The following is an 11,737-nucleotide window of genomic DNA, read 5'->3' as shown; positions in this document are numbered from 1 at the left end:
GTCTCCTTTTTGGGCTACCAAATCAGCCCCGCAGTGAGTGAGGATGGAGGACAAGAAGGTAGATGCTATCACGTTCCTCATAATGAGGAGACCAAGGCGCAGCATGATATGAATTACATTCCTCTTTAATAAAAGAAAACACTGAACAAACTATACAAAACAACAAAACGACCGTGAAACAATATATAACGAGTGCTGACATGCACCCATAGACAATACCCCACAAAATACCCAAGGCATATGGCTACCTAAATATGGTCTCCAATCAGAGACAACGATAAACAGCTGCCTCTGGTTCTCAATCGATCTAAGCAACCATAGACATATAAACCCCTAGACCAGGGAAAAACCCATAAACATACAAAAACCCTAGACAGTACAAAAACACATATCCCCACCCTCGTCACACCCTGACCTGAACAAAATAATACAGAAAACATAGATAACTAAGGTCAGGGCGTGACAGTACCCCCCCCCCAAAGGTGCGGACTCCCTGACGCAAACCTAAACATATATGGGAGGGCATCTAACTTTGGTGGCGGCTCTGGTTCTGGACATTGAGCCATCCGCCCTTGTAGCACTGACCTGTGGATCATCGCCGGAGGCTCATTGCTGCGGATCATCGCTGGCGACCCCAGACTGGGAACCTTCTCTGTAGACCCCGGACTGGTGACACGCACCTCGGGGCAAGTGCGGGGAGGAGGAACAGGGCGTACTGGGCTCTGGAGACGCACAGGAAGCCTGGTGCGTGGTGCCGGCACTGGTGGTACCGGGCTGGGGACACGCACCTCAGGGCGAGTGTGGGGAGCAGGAACAGGACACACCGGGTTGTGACGGTACACTGGAGACCTGGTGTGTATAGCCGGCATCAATTTTTCCGGAACTTTAACACATGTTTCAGGATGAGTACGAGGAACTGACACAGGTGGCATTGGACAGCTAACATGCTCCTCAGGGCGAATGCCATGCATACTACGCCAAACCAACAGCTCTCTCTCTTCACTCTCCTCCAATTTCATCAACAACTCCTCAAATGTCTCATAATCTTCACTCTCCTCCAATCTGTCCAATAACTCCTCGACAATCTCAGACTCACCCCTCAACTTCGCCGACCGGTCCATGTGCCATCCCCCCAAAAGAATCTTGGGGTTTCTGTGGCCTACCTCCCCAACGTCGTTGCTGTCCTCTCTTACTTCTCCGTTCCTCCTGCTTTGTTTCCACCTGACTCCATGGTAGGCGATCCTCTCCTGCCAAAATCTCCTCCCACGTCCAGGATCCTTTACTGTCCAGTATTTCGTCCCAAGCGCTGTTCCTCCCTTTCACGCTGCTTGGTCCAGGTTTGGTGGGTTATTCTATGACGTTCGTCATAACGAGAAGACCAAGGTGCAGCATGATATGAATACATTCCTCTTTAATAAAAGAGAACACTGAACAAACTATACAAAACAACAAAATGACCGTGAAGCTATATATAACGAGTGCTGACATGCAACTAACCATCGACAATAACCCACAAAATACCAAAGGAATATGGCTACCTAAATATGGTCCCCAATCAGAGACAACGATAAACAGCTGCCTCTGATTGAGAACCAATCCAGGCAACCATAGACATATAAACCCCTAGACTAGTAAACCCCATAAACATACAAAAACCCTAGACAGGACAAAAACACATATACCCACCCTCGTCACACCCTGACCTGACCAAAATAATACAGAAAACATAGATAACTAAGGTCAGGGCATGTCAGATGCGATAAGATCATGGGATCCCACTCTACCTTTTGTGGTTGAGGTAGACGCATCGGAGGTGGGTCTAAGGGAGTTTGGTCACAACGACATGGGAGACTCACTAAAATTGTATCCTTGTGGTTTCTTCTCCGAGAAACTGTCCCCCGCAGAGAGGAATTACGACATCGGCGATCGGGAGCTCTCGGCAGTGAAGTTGGAATTAGAGGATTGGAGACACTAGCTGGAGGATGCCAAGGAACCATTCGTCATCCTCACCGACCATCGTAACCTTGAGTACATACGGAGACTGAATCTGCGCCAAGCCAGGTGGGCCCTCTTCTTCACCAGGTTTGACTTCACGCTGACCTATCGCCCAGGTTCTATCGCACCATCCATTCCATCACTGAGAAATACTGGTGGCCCACCTTGGTGCAGAATGTTACGCAGTATGTCAACTTCTGTTCCGTGTGTGCTCAAACTAAATCCCCCCGGAATGCTCCAGCAGGGAAGCTCCTGCCGCTCACCGTGCCTCAGTGACCTTGGTCCCATCGATCCATTGACTTTGTTACTGATCTTCCCCCTTCTGATGGTTTCACAACCATTCTGGTGGTAGTGGATAGATTCTCCAAGTCATGTCATTTAATCCCTCTTCCTGGTCTTCCCACTGCTCTCCAGGTCGCTGAGGCACTCTTCCAACAGGTCTTCCGGCATCATGGCCTTCCAGAGGACATCGTCTTTTTTTAGCCAAAAAATCAACAATTTTAGAAAAGGACTAAGGGGGGCAAAATATACTTCTCCCATGGGCAAAGAAACTCAAAATGGGTGTTGATATCAATTATTAATTATTATCAATGTTATATTATGTGTTATATTATTATGGGCGTAAAATGTTATTTTATTTGGCTTTTCACAGCGTTAACACCATGCCGTACACGTGGTCTGCGGTTGTGAGACAGGTTGGAGGTACTGCCAAAGTCTCTAAAACAAAGTTGAAGGTGGTTTATGGTAGAGAAATGAACATAACATTATCTGGCAACAGCTCTGGTGGGCATTCCTGCAATCAGCATGCCAATTGCATTCGCCCTCAACTTGAGACATCATTGGCATTGTGTTGTGTGACAAAACTACACTTTTAGAGTGGCCTTTTATTGTCCCCAGCACAAGGTACACCTATGTAATGATCATGCTGTTTAATAAGCTTCTTGATATGCCACACTTGACAGGTGGATGGATTATCTTGTCAAATGAGAAATGCTCATTAACTGCGATGTAAACTCAAAAGCTTTTTTCATCTCTGGTGACACTCTTGATTCACCTGGCTAGAGGTTATGCGGTGGGGTCAAGCTGACCAAGAGGTTATGTGGTGGGGTCCAGCTGAAGCCACTATGAAGGAGATGGGAGACCACTTGGCACCTAGGGTAGAGACAGGGGAAGATGAAAGAGAGAGAGGGGAGGATATGTAATATAATAATAATAATAATAATATATGCCATTTAGCTGACGCTTTTATCCAAAGCGACTTACAGTCATGTGTGCATACATTCTACGTATGGGTGGTCCCGGGAATCGAACCCACTACCCTGGCGTTACAAGCGCCATGCTCTACCAACTGAGCCACCACGACCACATGTGTGAGTGTGAGTAGAGTGCTGTCCAATATAAGGTCAAGTCAAATGTGAGAGTTTGTGTCTCTGACTGCCTGTCAGTCAATCAATCAGTTGCTACTCAAAGCATAGTCTAGCTCAGTCAGTAGAGCGCTTTATGACTACGAAGTTGTCTCCTACTTCGGCAGACAAACTTCTTCCTGGCCTCAGCGACGGTCAGCAGGGGGGATCTGATAGGTGCTTCTCTCTCCTGCAATAGAAGTATTGAATGCGGAATAAAGCATCGCTCATGGTGAATGGATGTGAATTAAATTCTTGCCAATAGTTGAGAAGAGCTTCTGTTGTTAGCCTAGTCCCAGATCTGTATGTCCACTCAAACGCATCTGCTAATCATATACCACGGGGTCAATATGAAGTCAAAAAAAGGATGATGGAGAGAGAATTCGCCACCATAGTAGTGTTGATCTAGGATCAGGTCCACTCTATCCATATAATAGTATTCATTATGATCTTAACTTTTGCAAATTCTTAGTCTGGATTGTAATCTTGGTCAAAGTGGAACCTGTACATTAAATAAATATGAATTAGTATCAGGATAAGGAAATACCCAGATGCAGACTGTGTCGAAGTAACAATGTTTATTACAGCAACAGAGGCAAAGGTACAGGACGACAGGCAGGCTCAGGGTCAGAGGCAGAGTGGTCAGTTGGGCAGGTTCAGGGTCAGGACTGGCAAGGGTCAAAAACCAGGAGGGCGAGAAAAAGAGAGACTAGGAAAAAACAGGAGCTGACAGGACAAACGCTGGCAAGCTTGACAAACAAGACGAACTGGCAACAGAAAAAGAGAAAACACAGGTGTAAGTACACAGGGAATAATGGGGAAGATGGGCGACACCTGGAGGGGGTGGAGACAAGCACAAAGACAGGTGAAATAGATCAGGGCGTGACAGTTACCCCCCTCTAGGGGCACCACCTGGCGTCTTACCTGGGCGCATACCTGGTTGACCGGGGTGCCAGTGGTGGAAGTCGGCGATGAGGTCTCTAGCGGGGACCAGGATGTCTCTAGCGGGGTCCCAGCACCTCTACTCCAGGCCATAACCCTCTCACTCAACCAGGTACTGGAAACCTCTGCCCCGTGGTCGAACCCTCAGGAGGCGTCTCACCGTGTATGCCGGATGGCCATCGACGACACGGGAGTAGGGGTGGGCCTGGAAATGGAAGACAAGGGACTGTGAGACACGTGCGTCATACGGGACACATGAAAGGTGAATGTATACGAAGGGTACGGAGCAACAGAAGACGAACAGCAGAGAGGCTAACATGCTGACCAGACCGGACACGTCGCGTGCACGAACGTCGCAAAATAAATTTAGAAATCCATGTTATTCAATTTTTGCACCCACAGTGCTCACGCACGGCAACGAGTGTCTGCGTTGCCAAGGGCTAAAATAGAAGTCATTCCTATTTCTGAGTCCTGACACTCCCATCTCCTCAATGGTTTATAGAAGCCCACGTGTCATCTCCTCATTGGTTATACCTACGTGGGTGATTGAAAAACTAACCTTGTAGCCGGTTGTCGTGGTAATACTATGAAAGTTTAGATGCTGATCACCATATAAGTGCAAAGATAAAAAAGCCTGGAAGGAGGAGAGATGACTAGAAACTATTCGGTTGGCTGTTTTATGTGTGGATTAATTGTCGGAGTAGAGGTCCTTGTGCATTTCAGGTAAATAACAATTCAATGTTTATATCCCAGGTCAAATTAGTAAGCAAGTGCAAACTAACTAGCTAAATTGCCATACATGTTTAATGCTTTTCGACCTGTCCCCAAATTCATGTTATTGGTTCAGAGTTCGTTTTGATATTTTAACCTGCGTGTCATGATCGCGTTTGGTGTAAGGGGACAAAATACATTTATGCACGATAGCGCACGATGGCGCACGTGTGCAGCCGATTTGGGTTCTGTGTAATGATCTTGGAGATGTGGAAAGGGACGATAAACCGAGGGGAAAGTTTGCGAGACTTTACCCAGAGGAATAGATCCCAGGTGGAGAGCCATACCTTCTGCCCGAGATGATACCGGGGTCCGATGGCGATCCGTTTGTCATCGATACCTGGAGGTGGTCTTGAGGAGGGCCGACCGGGCTCTCCTCCAGGTACGACGACAGCAGAGGACAAACATCTGGGCAGAAGGTATGCCGACCACCTCTTCCTGCTCAGGGAAGAGTGGGGGCTGATACCCCAGGAAAACACTCGAAGGGAGATAGGCCCGTGGCAGAGCAGGGAAGAGTGTTGCGGGCATATTCGACCCACACAAGCTACTGGCTCCAAGTGGTGGGTTTGGCGGAAACCAGGCAGCGCAGGGTGGTCTCGATGTCCTGGTTGGCTCGCTCCGACTGGTCGTTGGACTCGGGGTGGAACCCGGAGGACAGGCTGGCCGACAACCCAATGAGGGTGTAGAATGCCTTCCAGAACTGGGATGGAGAACTGAGAGCCCCGGTCGGAGACCATGTCAATGGGCAGTCCATGGATCCGGAAGACGTGCTGTACCGTGAGCTGGGCGGTCTATTTGGCAGAGGGTATTTTGGGAAAGGAATGAAATGGGTGGCTTTGGAGAACAGATCCACCACAGTCAGGATGACGGTGTTGACATCAGGTGGGGGAGGACCCGTGACAAAGTCCAGGGAGATGTGAGACCAGGGACAGTGGGGGACAGGCAGAGGTTGGTGCAGACCAGACGGAGCTTGCCGAGGAGTCTTGTTCTGTGCACAAACTGTGCAAGCGGTGATGAATGCGGACACATCCGCGACCATGGTAGGCCACCAAAAGCGCTGTCGCACAAAGGCCAGGGTCCGATGGGTACCCGGGTGGCAGACCAGCCTGGAGGAGTGGTCCCACTCCAGGACTGCGGAGCGCACAGTGTCGGGAATGAAGGACCCCCCCAAGAGTTTGGCTGCTGTTTGTGCCTCACTGACCTGCTTCCCTATTCCCCAGCTGAGTGCCGTCGGCAGACATGAGGTGGGAGGGATGGTTTCGGGTAGTTGTCATGGGTCTATAGTGGCGGGACAGTGCATCCGGCTTGACATTATTGGATCCCTGCCGGTTCGAGAGAGAGAAGTTGAACTGTGTGAACAGCAAACTTGGGCGAGGTGAGTGCTGACAGGGGGTAATCCAGGGTGCTGTAAACCCGGATAAAGCTGCGATAGAAATTGCCGATCCCCATGAAACGTTGCAGCGGCACCCTGGACGTAGGCTGAGCTATTCCATCACTGCTCTCACCTTCCCGGGATCCATCTGGAAACTCCCAGCAGAGATGATGTAACCCAGAAAGGGGATGGTGGAGTGATGGAACTCGTACTTCTCCGCCTTCACAAACAGCTGATTCTCCAGAAGGCTTTGAAGGACCTACCGGACGTGGAGCATGTGTTCTTGAGGGGAGCGGGAGAAGACGAGGATGTCATCAATGTAGACAAAGATGAACCGGTAAAACATGTCGTGGAGAACATCATTCACCAGAGCCTGGAACACAGCAGGGGCGCTGGTCAAATGTGATGACCAGATATTCGTATTGACCACTGGCCGCGTTGAAGGCCGTCTTCCACTCGTCCCCCTCTCGTATCCGCACCAGGTGGTAGGCGTTCCGTAGATCCAGCTTGGAAGAAGACGAACTGGCAACAGACAAAAAGAAAACACAGGTATAAGTACACAGGGGATGATGGGGAAGATGGGCAACACCTGGAGGGGCGTGGAGACAAGCACAAAGACAGGTGAAACAGATCAGGGCATGACAATTAGGCTGGTACTGTAAATCCATATGTACATGTATTAGCTACAGTAGCTAGCACTGTACTAGTACCTAATATGGGATACCTACTTGTATCAGCTGTTATAGATGAACTTCATGACGATGAGCTCCTACATATGCTCTAGTAAAGTTGCCTTCCAGTGGCCACCACCACTCCTCCCAGCCACGTCTGGAACTCCCAGACAGACAGACAGACAGACAGACAGACAGACAGACAGACACCAACAGTCTGAGAGCTGGCAAAATAGACAAATGCTCAACAAATGCTGCTATTTATAGGTTGCACTGCTGTCACTGGGTCTTTTCATGCCATTGTTATGAACGTTCTCAAGCCGCCCTCTGCCGGCGGAACCCTACTGGTGCCCAAAAGTTGTGATAGACGGAGGTTAATGACGGTTTTGTCTAAATTGCACTATATCACCTCCACCCTACCTGACACCCTAGACCCACTCCAATTTGCTTACCGCCCAAATAGGTCCACAGACGATGCAATCTCAACCACACTGCACACTGCCCTAACCCATCTGGACAAGAGGAATACCTATGTGAGAATTATTTTCATCGACTACAGCTCGGCATTTAACACCATAGTGCCCTCCAAGCTCGTCATCAACCTCGACACCCTGGGTCTCGACCCCACCCTGTGCAACTGGGTACTGGACTTCCTGACGGGCCGCCCCCAGGTGGTGAGGGTAGGCAACAACATCTCCACCCCGCTGATCCTCAACACTGGGGCCCCACAAGGGTGCGTTCTGAGCCCTCTCCTGTACTCCCTGTTCACCCACGACTGCGTGGCCACGCACTATAGTGGTATGGACATACAGTGCATTCGGAAATTCAGACCCCTTGACTTTTGCCACATTTTTTTACGTTACAGCCTTATTCTAAAATGTATTAAATATTTATTTGTCCTTATCAATCTACACACAATACTCCATAATGGTGAAGCATGTGTTAAAAATTAAAAACTGATACCTTATTTACATACGTATTCAGACCCTTTGCTATGAGACTTGAAATTGAGCTCAAGTACATCCTGTTTCCATTGATTATCCTTGAGATGTTTCAACAACTTGATTAGAGACCATCTGTGGCTAATTAAATTGATTGGAAAGGCTTGATTCAACCTGTCAATATAAGGTCCCACAGTTGACAGTGCAGTCAGAGCAGAAAACAAGCCATGAGGTTGAAGGAATTGTCTGTAGAGCTCTGAGACAGGATTGTGTCGAGGCACAGATCTGGGGAAGGGTACCAAAACATGTCTGAAGCATTGAAGGTCTGCAAGAACACAGTGGCCTCCATCATTCTTAAATGGAAGAAGTTTGGAACAACCACAATTCTTCCTGGAGCTAGCTGCTTGGCCAAACTGAGCAATCGGGAGAGAAGGTACTTGGTCAGGAAGGTGACCAAGAACCCGATGGTCACTCTGACAGGGCTCCAGAGTTCCTCTGTGAAGATGGGAGAACATTCCAGAAGGACAAACATCTCTGCAAAACACCACCAATCAGGCCTTTATGGTCAAGCGTCATGTCTGGAGGAAACCTGGCACCATCCCTATGGTGAAGCATGGTGGTGGTAGCATCATGCTGTGAGGATGTTTCTCCTTTTCGGGGACTGGGATGCTAGTCAGGATAGAGGGAAAGATGAACGGAGCAAAGTACAGAGAGATCCTTGATGAAAACCTGCTCCAGAGCACTGAGGACCTCAGACTGGGGCGACAGTTAACCTTTCAACAGGACAACGACCCTAAGCACACAGCCAAGACAGTGCAGGAATGGCTACAGAACTAGTCTCTGAATGTCCTTGAGTGGCCCAGCCAGTGCCCAGTACACAGTCCCCACTCTCCCCACGCTCCCCACAAAGCTTGATAGGATCTGTAGAGAAGAATGGGAGAAACTCCCCAAATACAGGTGTGCCAAGCTTGTAGCGCCATACCCAAGAAGACTCGAGGCTGTAATCGCTGCCAAACGTGCTTCAACAAAGTACTAAGTAAAGGGTCTGAATACTTATTTAAATGTGATATTTCAGTTTTTTTTTCTATACATTTGCAAAAGTGTATAAAAAACGTATTTTGCTTTGTCATTATGGGGTATTGTGTGTAGATAGGTGAGAGAAAAAAACTATTGAATCAATTTTAGAATAAGGCTGTAACGTAACAAAATGTGGAACAAGTCAAGGGGTCTGAATTCTTTACAGATTCACTTTATGATGGTATTGCTAAAGTAGGAAAATGTTTAGTAGGAAACAACTTTGCCATCATTATCATGTAGTCGCTAGCTACTATATGGCTCTCGAAAACCCATACTGCCTTCTCCCTATAGCTCACCAGCTTGTTTTAGTCAAGGCGCCAGGGTTCCGGTCTAGAATAACGGTTTCGATAGCTCCTACAGTTTTGCTTCATTACTACAACTTAACAGACGACCATTGTATGGAAAGACAATTTCCATACACGGCCACATAGAGAAGTCAGATTTGAAAATTACTGATAGCTAGTCTATTTGAAATTACGTTAATTTCTTACATTCACCTTTTCATGTTTATTCAAATACTTTTCATTCAAATCCGTATGGTTTGGTTTCAATACTTAAATACCAATTGGTAGGTCCAGGTAGTCACAAAAATAGATGGGTGTTGGTTAAATTGTGATTCTAATAAATACAGCGGGAGTTTCTTTTTTTCTGTGAGCGGTAGGAAAGGACATGTAGCACCGCTCCATGATCGATGAGCAGAATTGCCAACCCAAACTAATTTATTTATATTCCCCTTTTTTTGTAATATCCAATTGGTAGTTACAGTATTGTCCCATCACTGCAGCTCCCATACGGACTCGGGAGAGGCGGAGGTCACGAGCCTTGCATCCTCCGAAACACAACCCTGCCACACAGCATCTTGACACTTAACCCGGAAGCCAGCCGCACCAATGTGTCGGAGGAAACACTGTACAACTGGTGACCGAAGTCAGTGTGCATGCGCCCAGCCCGCCACACAGAGTCGCTAGAGCGGGATGGGACAAGGACATTCCGTCCGGCCAAATCCTCCCCTAACCCGGATGATGCTGGGCCAATTGTACGTCGCCTCATGGGTCTTCTGGTCGTGGTCAGCTGCGACACAGCCTGGTATCGAACCTGGGTCTGTAGTGACGCCTCTAACACTGCGATGCAGTATCTTAAACCGCTGAGCAGGCCCCCTGCTCACATACTCAGATTAGGACACGCAGGTTGAAATATCAAAACAAACTCTGAACCAACTATATTAATTTGGTCGAAACACATGAAACATTCATTTAGCTAGCTAGCATTTACGCTCACCACGCTGCACCTTGGTCCGGTCATTTTCAAGACGACATTTGTGAGTCAAGTGAGTCAAGTCAATTGTACTGTATCATCCAGAAAGCCATATGTATTGATGCGCTTTAACATTAGAATTCTGATAACATGGTAAAACAAAACCCCTACTAACAATGTCCTCATCATGGTTATACAACCCAAATTTAGAATGACAGTCCTTAGTGCTCCATGTTGAGTCTATCACTCAAATTCAAGACCCTCAACTTAGCACACACCGACAAGGTTAGAATGTGGACCATAAAACGGGACCATAAATTACCCGTATTAACTTTATAACATTATAGCCCCAGTTTGTCCCTGTTTTACGGTCTCGAGAGGCATGTTAATGACAGATCGGTATCTCAATGCATTTGAATCCAAATTACAATAAGCTTCCGAGTGTGTAAACCATGTCACACTCCTGAGAGAAGTTGATAGCTTCGACTGGATGCTGTGTACTGGTTGCTGGCTCGGACTCCGGTCTCACGGTGGGGGTGGTGAAGGATAAGTTCATAGTGAACACCATTTCTTCAGCAGGTTGGGGGCGTGAAGTTCACACTGTTATCGTTAATTTATTCCTTCCATGCATCAAGATACCATCTTCAGTCACTATCATCATAGCTTCGAAAGAGGACAGACCAAAACAACAGTTTAGCTTCTTATGGTATAGGGTACGTATGCGTCCCACTTGGCCAAAAGCCAGGGAAAATGCAGCGCGGCAAATTCAAATAAAATTATATAAAAATCAAACTTTCATTAAATCACACATGTAAGACACTCAATTAAAGCTACACTCGTTGTGAATCCAGCTAACATTTCAGATTTTTAAAAGGCTTTTTGGCGAAAGCATAAGAAGCTATTATCTGATAATAGCACAACAGTAAACAAAGAGGGTAGCATATTTCAACCCTGCAGGCGCTACACAAAACGCATAAATAAAATATAAAACATGCCTTACCTTTGACGAGCTTCTTTTGTTGGCACTCCAATATGTCCCATAAACATCACCATTGAACCGAAAACAAGTTCCTAAGAAATATTGTTTCCCAATGAACAGACAGAGACCTAAAAAAAAAATCTGAACAGTTTGTTCCCGGATTTTGCCTGCTACATAAATTCTGTTATTCTCACAGACATGATTCAAACAGTTTTAGAAACTTCAGAGTGTTTTCTATCCAAATCTACTATCTTATATTATTGGCATGAGTATGTCACGGTTCATGAATCCACTGCCTCCCTTTCTCTCTCTCTCTCTCTCTCTCTCTCTCT

The 11,737-nt window shown here is 47.2% G+C and overlaps 1 long non-coding RNA gene across 1 annotated transcript; it reads right to left on the bottom strand.

Moving 5' to 3' along the window:
• Positions 1-3,163: 3,163 nt before the first annotated feature.
• LOC118366096 (uncharacterized) lies at positions 3,164-11,420 on the bottom strand. The gene is made up of 4 exons (XR_008088953.1): positions 7,212-11,420; positions 5,399-7,005; positions 4,323-4,545; positions 3,164-4,165 (listed from the first exon to the last, which is right to left on the bottom strand). It is a non-coding gene; the product is annotated as an uncharacterized LOC118366096 (long non-coding RNA).
• Between the last annotated feature and the right edge of the window lie 317 nt (positions 11,421-11,737).

The sequence above is a fragment of the Oncorhynchus keta genome, chromosome 33 (assembly GCF_023373465.1).
Source record: "Oncorhynchus keta strain PuntledgeMale-10-30-2019 chromosome 33, Oket_V2, whole genome shotgun sequence".
Lineage (NCBI taxonomy): Eukaryota > Metazoa > Chordata > Actinopteri > Salmoniformes > Salmonidae > Oncorhynchus > Oncorhynchus keta.
The sequence above is the reverse complement of the archived record's forward strand: the minus strand, read 5'-3'. Positions and strand labels throughout refer to the sequence as shown.